The following is a 12,164-nucleotide window of genomic DNA, read 5'->3' as shown; positions in this document are numbered from 1 at the left end:
CCAGAGATATTAGAGAAAGGAATCCCATTGGGCAATGAATGGAGGAATGTATAATGCCACAACCAGCAGACTGAGTGACCAATCGCTTTCACGTTGTTATGCTGTGTTACGCAATCCCTTCTCAAAGGCAGGGTATGGGTCGAGAAACCTGCATATCTTCCTCAAAAGTACGTAATGTCACCATTCCAAAGCTATACGATATTAAAGAGAACAAGTTAATTATCTCACATCTTGGAAAATATTTGTAATATTGTACTTGTTGACGAAATTCATGGTTGTGTTGGATTTTGAGTTGGCGCCCAATTGACTCCTATTCACTCCTTGAAGGAGAGCTCTACTTGCCCCAGAGTCGCCCAGAATGCACCGCGTGGCCCATTGACAATGCAAGGACAACGTACACGTTGGCCGTTAATACGATTCCAAAGCAGTTTCCCCATCTCCCCAAAAGTATCTCTGGTTAGACGTAACGTAAACTCAATCACTTTTGTACATCGCCTTGGTCCGTACAATTGATCGTATATTAGCGCCCCAAAAACGTAATACTTCCAAATCAACTGTAATGTCAATACCATTGTAAAGCACAATTTCACCCCTTTCCAACAAAATAAACGACATGACCTAAAAGCTGCCCGTTTCTGCATGATTCAAGACGGCAATGAGCCCCGTCGGGTCTTTGTAAAAATGTCGGGTGGGGAAGCTAAACTAATGCGTGATAGTGAGAAGGAGAGATGTTGTGTGGGAAAATAGCTTTTTTTCACTCAATCTGTCCAACTTATCACCTTATCGCCTCTAAAATGTAAATAAAACACTATAAAGAGTTTATATAATGTGTCATTACATACCTATTTGAAGGTTTGTGTCGAATTTGAATCTGGTTTTTAGGCGGTGCTAAAGTGATCTTAGAAGTAAACAGAGGCTTTGGGAATCATAATCGCATGCAGTGATGACTCAAAAATGACTAGGTATCCCCCCTTACCCCCGTCACTGTCCATTTCTTGTTTTTAAAGGATGAGAGTAGTGCTACACCTGGTGGAGAGAGATTGTAAGACAGAAATAGTTGCTTTATGCGTGCTGTACGTTACGACATGACACGTCACGATGTAACGGAGGGTCAGTTTTTTCAACTTTTCTCCAATACTATAGAGCCATTACCATGTCGATCAACGCTTGAATAGAAACCTAGTTCACACCCCCGATTTTGAAGTCAACACAGTCGCTACAGTCCCATTAGTTTTCTTTGCAGCCTCGTTTGAATGTCGCGGTTGCGCACATTTGTACGGAATGGGGTGAGTTTACGTTAGTTTCGTGAGCCAATGCTAAATAGCGTTAGCGCAATAACAATAGTCAATTGCGCTAACGCTAGTTATCAACTACCTTCAAACTACACGCAGACATAAAATGTTATCCACGAGTTCATCTGAATGTGGGGAAGTAGATAAAGGGCAAAATACCAAATTATTCCTGCATAGCTAGCATTAGCTGATAAATGTAACCAGTTGGTGGCTAATTGACTGGCAAGTAATGTTAGCCTGCCTTCTATGCTAATGTTTTCTAGCTAACTTGGGTGTATATATAGCCAGCCTGTGAACCTGTTAGTCGGTTTCCGGTTACTAAAATCAACAATCGCTCTAACAGGTTGATGAACTTCCGTATCTGCAATACCGGGGAAACCCTGACACGTTGAGCAGTACATGACATCTCCCTCTGTGTCGACATATTGAACCCATGGAAACTCACAGGTCGGAATTCATTTTCCTATCCTTTTTCCTCGTATGCTGCCTTTTTAGCAGGTGGTTCAAGGTTTGGTAGTGGTGGTGGACGATGGGGCGCTTTCCTGGTGCCTGGCCAGCTTTCGGGGCTTGTTGAAACATTTTCTATTAGACAGCTATCTACCATCTCCATCTCCTAGAGACAAGACCGGCAAGAGAGTAGGCTACATACATTTGAAAACGGAGGTAAAACCGCAGCTACACACACGGGACACGTGACGAAAGAGAGACTTCAGACGAACCACTCCAACTCACAGCTCAATTCATTGATAGATAGACAAGTGTCTCCGTGCAGAGATTGGGAGTTGACAGTGCACAACACATCGAATCCTTAGGACACTTTGATCAGATTAATTGTTGGATATGTTATTTTTACTTGTCCATTCGGAGAAACCTAGTCTAGATTTTCCTTGTCCGGCATTTTTTTCCCAGGCAAGCGGACAAGCATTAAAGTCCAGCCCTGCCTACTGGTTGTGTGCATTTGGAATCTACCGTCCCAGTATCTGTCTGGAATAGGCCATTTCTTTCTCGACAAGTTGACCAATAGAATAGGTAAACCTTTCTACAATGGGGGATAGTAGATTGACATAGGCTAATGATTTTTCAGTTCGTTACTTGTCTTGTTGGCTGAGGAAAAGTATATGTGCACAGTTATTTTAACATCTTCAAAGTGCACATCAGAATTTGGGCAGAAGGACCGGCACATTGGTACATCCTCGACTTGCATGTTCTGTTAATATGAACTACAATCATCTAAATGTGATTTCCGTGGGTGGACGCCCTAATCAGGTTACGCACAAAAATGCCTATGGGTCTGGTAAATGTCTCAAATGTCCGGTTAATTAAAATGCTACATGTCAAATGTCTGATGCCACATTTTTCTAATAGAAACCCTGATTCATGGACATTACATATGATTTAGAAACGTATTTGAGTAAAATAAAAACAAAAAGGTTTGTTTTGTCATTCAAATTATGGGAAAGCTTAATAAACCAATTAGGCACATTTTGGACATCTTGATAAAACATTATGAACAGATATGCAATGGTTCATTGGATCAGTCTAAAACTTTGCACATACACTGCTCCCTTCTAGTGGCCAGAATCTAAATTGCGTCTGGGCTGGAATAACACGTCGTAATTTCTCTTGCAATTAATTTTTTTAAATAACATGTTTTACTAGATCCAATGTGTTATATTCTCCTACATTAATTTCATATTTCCACAAACTTCAAACTCTTTCCTTTCAAATGGTATCATGAATATGCATATCCTTGCTTCAGGTCCTGAGCTACAGGCAGTGAGATTTGGGTATGTCATTTTAGGTGAAAATTGAAAAAAAGGGTTGGATCCTTAAGCGGTTTTTAAAATGTTGTGCTTCACTGAACAGCAGCTGCAGGTGGCTCTACTCTCATTTTCAGCAAGGCCTCTTGTGGATGAAGGAATTTAAATAATGAATTCAACACATTAAAAACAGATTACAGAAGCAGCAGTAGCTGAGAACTTTATTGTGGCATTATAAACAAATGAACAAAGTAATTTGATATATAATATTGTATTTGCCATAAGCGCTTAGTAACAGCCCCTGAAACAGCTAACTCCCTTACTTGAGAGCCAAAACATGGAGCAAAACATTTATCCCTTGATGAGGAACTAAGAGTACCACAGGGCTGAAGAGGAGATTGCATGTCTTTGTAAGCTGCTTGCCCTCCAGAAAACATGTGTAATCATCCCTAGATTTGTATAAGACTACATACTTGGAGAATTATGTCAAATGTTAAGATTTCCTAGAAACGTCTAGAGTGCTTATCTGTCTATGAATGAATCCTTGGAGGGACTAACAAGAAAACAAAAACACACAAACACACACTCAGACTGACTCATGCACGCTTATGCACACAAACACACACTCAGACTGACTCATGCACGCTTATGCACACAAACACACACTCAGACTGACTCATGCACGCTTATGCACACAAACACACACTCAGACTGACTCATGCACGCTTATGCACACAAACACACACTCAGACTGACTCATGCATGCTTATACACACAAACACACACACACGAACGCACGCACACACACACCTCCAATCACGCCCCCCTCTCCGACCCCAGTGACAGCACAGTATTGATTAAGTTCTATACACAGAGAGCCCAACTGCTGTGCTGCATATTCCTCATTAGGATTTCTTGAGGGAGAGCTCAACTCATACAGGATGAGAGGAGCTCAACTCATACAGGATGAGAGGCGCTCAACTCATACAGGATGAGAGGAGCTCAACTCATACAGGATGAGAGGAGCTCAACTCATACAGGATGAGAGGAGCTCAACTCATACAGGATGAGAGGGGCTCAACTCATACAGGATGAGAGGGGCTCAACTCATACAGGATGAGAGGGCTCAACTCATACAGGATGAGAGGAGCTCAACTCATACAGGATGAGAGGAGCTCAACTCATACAGGATGAGAGGCGCTCAACTCATACAGGATGAGAGGAGCTCAACTCATACAGGATGAGAGGCGCTCAACTCATACAGGATGAGAAGAGCTCAACTCATACAGGATGAGAGGCGTTCAACTCATACAGGATGAGAGGCGCTCAACTCATACAGGATGAGAGGCGCTCAACTCATACAGGATGAGAGGCGCTCAACTCATACAGGATGAGAGGAGCTCAACTCATACAGGATGAGAGGAGCTCAACTTATACAGGATGAGAGGTGCTCAACTCATACAGGATAAGAGGAGCTCAACTCATACAGGATGAGAGGCGCTCAAGTCATACAGGATGAGAGGAGCTCAACTCATAAAGGATGAGAGGCGCTCAACTCATAAAGGATGAGAGGCGCTCAACTCATACAGGATGAGAGGAGCTCAACTCATACAGGATGAGAGGCGCTCAACTCATACAGGATGAGAGGTGCTCAACTCATACAGGATGAGAGGAGCTCAACTCATACAGGATGAGAGGCGCTCAAGTCATACAGGATGAGAGGAGCTCAACTCATACAGGATGAGAGGCGCTCAACTCATACAGGATGAGAGGAGCTCAACTCATACAGGATGAGAGGCGCTCAACTCATACAGGATGAGAGGTGCTCAACTCATACAGGATGAGAGGAGCTCAACTCATACAGGATGAAAGGAGCTCAACTCATACAGGTAAACAGGATGAGAGGAGCTCAACTCAAACAGGATGAGAGTAGCTCAACTCAAACAGGTAAACAGGATGAGAGGCGCTCAACTCAAACAGGATGAGAGTAGCTCAACTCATACAGGATGAGAGGAGCTCAACTCATACAGGTAAACAGGATGATAGATTCATTCCAACACTAGTCTCTTCCTGTCACCACAACCAGCTCTCTGCACTCGCATGTATGCACGCACACAGGTATTTCAGAGGAATTCCTCCAAGGTTAAATAATCTAAGGACGGGCCAGGAGGAGGGTCTTTAAATAAACCGAACAGGGGGTCTGTAGAGCAGGGAAGACAGTGAGCCAAAGGAGGACAGGGGGTCTGGGTCCAGGAAAGGGGCTGTGGACTGAGGCGTGGGCCAGACCATGGGCGGGAGGCAGAGGGGCCCTGGCCAGGCAAAAGGAAGCTCGACTGTGCTCCGACAGTATTCCTGAAGAGACTAAAAATAACCACACAGTAAACAGTCCTCCAGGGAGTAGCTCTAGAGGACAGTGTGTGTGTGTGTGTGTGTGTGTGTGTGTGTACACGTTTTACTATACATCTGAGTACCAGAAGTCCTCACAAGAATTGTAAACCAACAACAATTCAGAGAAGTGAGGGCATTTTGCCAGTCCGCACTTGTAAAAAGGCTATTTTAGGTTCAGCGGTTAGGTTAAGGGTTAGGGTTAGGTTTGAATTAGGGTTAGTTGTTAATGGTTAAGGTTAGGGATATAGGATTTTGAATTGGAATCAATTGTTTGGTCCCCAAAAAGTCCTCACAAGTATGTGTGAGAGTGAGTGAGAGAGGCAACCCCAGTCCCAGAGGTATGGTATGGGATGTAGCTTGTCAGATGTCAGGGCCAGTAGTTTGGGGAGCGGCTCATCTGGACAAAGAGGCCCCAGGGAGGGGTGCTGTTCGCTGGGTGGATGACCCCACATCTACCCCACTATCCCAAAGCCCTGGGGAGGTGGGAGGAATGTAGCGAAGCACTGACAAAGAGATCCACTACGACCCTGCTATTCTCAGTTATAACAGCTGTGTGTGTGTGTGTGTGTGTGTGTGTGTGTGTGTGTGTGTGTGTGTGTGTGTGTGTGTGTGTGTGTGTGTGTGTGTGTGTGTGTGTGTGTGTGTGTGTACATTCACATGCTCAAGTCAAAGGGAAAGGAAAGGATGCAGGAGTCCATGTTATTCAACAGTGGTAAGGTAAAGATATTAGCTGCCACTGAGACAGATGAGTTCACTAAGTTCAGCCCCAGGATAGATTTAATGGGGAAAGTCAGATATGAGGATCCATATTATCGGACTTATTACCTCTGTAATGCTGCAGTTCACAGGCACACACTATTTCGCTGGTGTAATCTAACATAATATAAGCCAGGTGCTCAGGCATGGGTCTCTCCCCTTCTCTCGCTCTCTCCCCTTCTCTCGCTCTCTCCCCTTCTCTCGCTCTCTCCCCTTCTCTCGCTCTCTCTGTCTCCATGATGAATGACAGCCACTCTCCTCCTATCATAAAGAGGTCATGTCAGCCTGGTGCTTGGTTTGACACTTTCTGTGGACACATGACACTCTTGTGATGACACTCTTGTGATGACACTCTTGTGATGACACTCTTGTGATGACACTCTCATACCCCATTTTCCCACTGTCTCAAGAGATAAATCCATGTCTAAGTCAGTGAAGGATTATGATAGCTTGCTACAAGCTTGTCTCCTTGGTGCCCCAAATGGGTCACTCTTACCAGCCTGTCTGGTGCAGACGTAAGGCTACGTCACTGTGTGTGTGTGTTCATGTCCAACAGTATCCTTTAAATACTTTCCCCTTGATTAAGGAATTCACTAGGGATTTTTCTAGTTGATTATAAGGCCTGAGTCTTTGTCTAGACGGGGAGAGTTAATTTACTTTGTTTTGTAGACTTGTCATGTAAGCCACCCTGTCCTGTGTGTGTACGTACTTAAAATGTCCCTGTCACTGTCATTGTGTTTGCTGAGAGACTTCTCTTCCACCACACGTTGTTCACTCTATTTTGTTTTAGTCTCTGTAACTATATCCTTCTCCTTCAACGTTACAAAAAGCTTATAGGCGTTTCAAGTTGTCGGCGCCGCGTCAGAGCTTTGAAAGGGCGTTTTTTTTGGGTTCCCATTGTTTGTGGTCGGAGATTATGAGGCCCTTCTAGGTGGGATCCCAGCCAGCCAGGACTAGCAGCTTCCTTCACACACACAACGTTACTCTCAGCTCAGGGAGGCAGACTTTTTAGTATCTTTCTCGCTCTCCAGACTTTCACGTTTTTCCACACAGAGAAATGAGACACATTCCTTTAGAAACGGCTCATCACGGTTTTGCAGAAAAGTGACCTACAGTAGAATCTGCCAGTGAATAATTGTCACTATCACTATGGTTTAATATGGGCAAAAGTCATAATATACACAGAACATCTGATAAATAAATATTGAAGGTTACTATAGCGACATCACCGGCATACAAGTCCAACTTAATTTCATTCAATTTGTTTTTACGTATACATCCCCCCCCATGTTGCTTTCAATAAAAATAAGTCATGGCCCGGGAATGCTTTGAAGCCTGTCTAGCTCCCAACAGGTAGAGACTCCTGCTACAGTACCACTGTTTGATGTAAACTGCTTTGAGAGAGAGCGAGAGAGAATGAAAGCGAGTCCCCATGAGCCCTCCTCGTCTCCTATTCCTTTTTAAAACACTCCTGTATGGAGGAGCTCAGTCCTGCCTCCCACCATTCTGCACTAACCTGTCTAGTTCTATACAGCAAGTTATTCAAGATGGTTGGGATTCAGCCAAAGAGCCTCCACCTATAGCACCATGGGAATACTATATATTGTTTCACAGGAAATGAAACACAAGGGAAGTATAAAAATAACACTGAAACTACTGTGGTAATGAAACTACTGTGGTTATGAAACCACTGGACTGTAGTAGCACCGCCAGCTTGAAACACATGACGTTTCCCAAATGGCACCCTATTCCCTACTTTTGAGCAAGTAGTGCACTATATACTATGAAATAGGGTGCCATTTGTGAAGTAGGCCCCTATTTGAACCCCTTCTGAACACACTATTTGTTAATTTAATATAACTGATGTAAGACCCTATTAAAACATGCAACTGGCAAAGAAAACACATTACAGTTAGTTGCTATTCACTTGCAACCATCCCAGACTGATATTTTCATAAATAATGAATGAACTTGCTGGCTATCGTTCAGCAAGATGATTCAATCAAGACCTCTCTATTCCTGGATCTGTCTCTATTCTCTAGCTACATTCTACTGACCTCTAACATGCTGCGTGCGCATGTTGTCCATCCTCAGCAGACACCATCAGGACACGCAGGTTCAAATATAAAAACGAACTCTGAACCACCTATATTAATTTGGGGACAGGTCAAAACTCATGAAACATTCATGGTCATTTAGCTAGCTTGCTTGCCGTTGCTAGTTCATTTGTCCTGGGATATAAACATTGGGTTGTTATTTTACCTGAAATGCACAAGGTTCACTACTTCGACAATTAATCCACAGATAAAAAGGTAAACCTAGTTAGTTTCTAGTAATCTCTCCACCTTCAGGCTTCTTCTTTGGACTTTATATGGCGGTTCGCAACCAACTTTAAGGTGCATTACCACCACCAACTGGACTGGAGTGTGGACCTCAGTTCATCTTTCAATCACCCACGTGGGAATATGCTCCTAAAAACCAATGAGGAGATGGGAGAGGCGGAACTTGCATCAAGCCTAAAAAATAGCCCATGTTCTATTTTAGCACCTGGCTATGCAGACGCTCGTTGACGCACGAGAGCAGTTTGGATGAAATGATTGAATAACATGTATGTGTACATTTATTTTGCAATGCTCACACGTGTAACGCAAGCGGTGTGGCTAGCATGTAACAAGCCTTAAAAATATCTAATATGGGGGCCTGCCAGGTGGCACACCGTTTTAAGGCACTGTTGCAGTGCTGATGCATCACTACAGCCCTGGGTTCGCGTCACAGCCGGGCCGTGAGCGGGAGACCCATGAGGCGGTGCACAATTAATTGGCCCAGCATCGTCCGGGTTAGGGAAGGGTTTGGCTGGCCGGGATCTCCTTGTCTCATTCTGCTCTAGCGACCCCTTGTGGCGGTCCGGGCACCTGCAAGCGGACTTCGTTCGTCAGTTGGGCGGTGTTTCCTCCGACACATTGGTGTGGCTGGCTTCCGGGTTAAGCCAGCAGTGTGTCAAGAAGCAGTGCGGCTTGGCAGGGTCGTGTTTCGGAGGAAGCGTGGCTCTCGACTTTCACCTCTCCCGAGTCCGTAGCGATGAGACAAGACAAACTACCAATTGGATACCACGAAAGTGGGGTAAAAGTGTAAAAAATTATAAAAGGAATATCTAATATGTCTCTCTAAGGACATTAAGCCTGAGTTAAGCATCATGTTCAAGGGAGGGATAGACAGCATTGGCTTAACACTCGAAGATCTGGATTGGTGATACTCCCAGAACACTGGTATTAAATTCCACACACACTCACACACACCTACCTCTTGCTATCAGTCTGGCGGGCCAGGCTCGTGTCACAGTAATAGGCTGTACAGATGACAAGGCACACAGGAGCGTTGGGTGGAGTTATGACCACAGTAAACAAAGCCATGAAGTGTGGCCCTGCAGAGGAGAATACGAGATACACACACAATCACTGATGATGGATTCACAGCAGCCTTGTAAATTGTTTTGGGTACTCAAAGAATAAACGGTACGACAACAGAAATGCTGTAAGTGACATTGAACATCTCACTGAGTTACAGTATGCCTATTCACACAGAGGAGAAAGGAACGAGGCATTCATGGAAATCAATAGGAGACTGAAAAGTGTGGTTGGCCGTTTCCAAAAGTCAAAGAGGATCCTTTCAAAAAGACAGAACAGAGCCAATGTTATCTATCATAATGGTTGCTTTTTAAAGTCACACATCTGTCAGATACAGTATGTAGGGATTGCAGGTGTGTATGTGTGACTGTCTGAACTGTGTGTGTGTACTGCTGCGGCAGTGTGACTAACCAGACCCCAGCTGTTGCAGACGCCACAGCAGGGAGTAAAGCACCCACACACAGAAAGCCTACTGGGAAAGCTATGGGTACTGCTGCTCATCTCCCAAAATCCTTTGCTCCGCCAACACCACAGCTGCCAAGGATATCCCAGGGGTTGACATGCCTCAGACGCCTCTCTCTGTCTCTGATGTTCCGTACAGTACACTACGTTAAGTTCAACTGAACTCCACACAGTACAGATAGGAAGTCAACATCTAAACATATTGTAAATATCACGTTTTAAATCTGACAAACAGGAACAGGAAAACGTAGCTAGACTGTTTTCTATCGAGCATGAACTAATCGATTGGACGACAGCGAAAGAAAAGTGTTGCCGTGTAACTTCAAAACTCCCCCCATTCTCTCGCTCTCCCTTTCTCCGAGATGGAGTACCCTACCGTGACACTGAGTGCCCTGCTGGCACACAAGGCCGCCACGCCAACCTGTCCATCCATCACCTAGCAACCCCATCACCCATGGAGACAGAGAAAAGAAGGATGCAATGACAGACTGAACAGACCTTAACCTCTCGTCCACACCAAGAGAGACTGACAAGAGGGATTTCTTCCCAGATCTAGAGAGAGAAAGAGTGAGAAAAATAGAGAAAGAGACAGCCAGCCAGACAGACACATAGCCCTGTCAATACTATGTGATTATACAAGGTGAGAGTTTCAGCCAGACAGACACATAGCCCTGTCAATACTATGTGATTATACAAGGTGAGAGTTACAGCCAGACAGACACATAGCCCTGTCAATACTATGTGATTATACAAGGTGAGAGTTACAGCCAGACAGACACATAGCCCTGTCAATACTATGTGATTATACAAGGTGAGAGTTACAGCCAGACAGACACATAGCCCTGTCAATACTATGTGATTATACAAGGTGAGAGTTACAGCCAGACAGACACATAGCCCTGTCAATACTATGTGATTATACAAGGTGAGAGTTACAGCCAGACAGACACATAGCCCTGTCAATACTATGTGATTATACAAGGTGAGAGTTACAGCCAGACAGTCAGTCAATAAGATGCCTATAGAAGAGAGATGGATCGATGGCCACGAGGTACAAGGTATTCATCACACAATCACTCGACAAGACAAGAACTGCAATTTGCTGGGCCTATTCACAAACAGAATCCCATCTGGAGTGCGCTCTCGCTGGATAAAAGCAAAATGGGACAATCTAACAATGGGGGCTGTGTGGAGCAGGTTGAGAGACTGACCATGATGGGAGAAGAGAGCAGCTGAGGGGTGTGGTGGTCTGAGGGGGACATGAATCAGGACATATACTGTAGGCTAAAGGAGTGAGACATTCCAAAACACTCAGCACAGGTCTACAGAGTATAACATAGAACCTGCTTAGTTTTTGAGTTAAAGTTCTTTTTCACAGTTGTGGTTGAAAACGTCCTAAAATACACTATATATACACACACAAAAGTATGTGGACACCCCTTTAAATTAGTGGATTCGTCCATTTCAGCCATTGCTGACAGGTGTACCGAGCACACAGCCATGCAAACTCCAGAGACAAAAAATTGCCAGTAGAATGGTAACTTTCAACGTGGCACCGTTTCCAACAAGTCAGTTTGTCAACTTCCTGCCCTGCTAGAGCTGCCACGGTCAACTGTAAGTGTGTTATTGTGGAGTGGAAATGTCTAGGAGCAACAACGGCTCAGACGCAAAGTGGTAGGACACACAAGCTCACAGAACGAGACCGCCGAGTGCTGAAGCGCGTATCACATAAACATTGTTCTTCTTCAGGTTACAACGCTCACTACAGAGTTGCACACTGCCTCTGGAAGCAACATCAGCACAATAACTGTTTGTTGTGAACATCATGAAATGGGTTTCCATGGCCGAGCAGCCGCACACAAGCCTAAGATCACCATGCGCAATGCCAAGCGATGGTTGGAGTGGTGTAAATGCGTTCTCTGGAGTGATTAACCACATTTCACCATCTTACAGTCCCGACAGACAAAACTGAGTTTGGAGGATGCCAGGACAACGCTACCTGCCCGAATGCATAGTGTCAACTGTAAATTTTGGCGGAGGAATAATGGTCTGGGGCTCTTTTTCATGGTTCGGGTTAGGCCCTTTAGTTCCAGTGAAGGGAA

The 12,164-nt window shown here is 44.5% G+C and overlaps 1 protein-coding gene across 4 annotated transcripts in view; it reads right to left on the bottom strand.

Annotated features, from left to right (window-relative positions):
* LOC115128643 (phosphoprotein associated with glycosphingolipid-enriched microdomains 1-like) overlaps positions 1-12,164 on the bottom strand; it is a 90,973-nt gene that overhangs the window by 48,755 nt on the left and 30,054 nt on the right. For 2 of the 4 annotated variants that reach the window (XM_029658684.2, XM_029658687.2), the window contains exon 2: positions 9,497-9,617. The exons of the other annotated variants lie outside the window; for them this stretch is intronic. The gene's annotated coding sequence lies outside the window, so the exon portion shown is untranslated. The remainder of the gene's footprint in view (positions 1-9,496; positions 9,618-12,164) is intronic. 4 annotated transcript variants of the gene reach the window in all.

Source organism: Oncorhynchus nerka, linkage group LG4 (genome assembly GCF_034236695.1).
Source record: "Oncorhynchus nerka isolate Pitt River linkage group LG4, Oner_Uvic_2.0, whole genome shotgun sequence".
NCBI classification, from domain to species: domain Eukaryota; kingdom Metazoa; phylum Chordata; class Actinopteri; order Salmoniformes; family Salmonidae; genus Oncorhynchus; species Oncorhynchus nerka.
The sequence above is the reverse complement of the archived record's forward strand: the minus strand, read 5'-3'. Positions and strand labels throughout refer to the sequence as shown.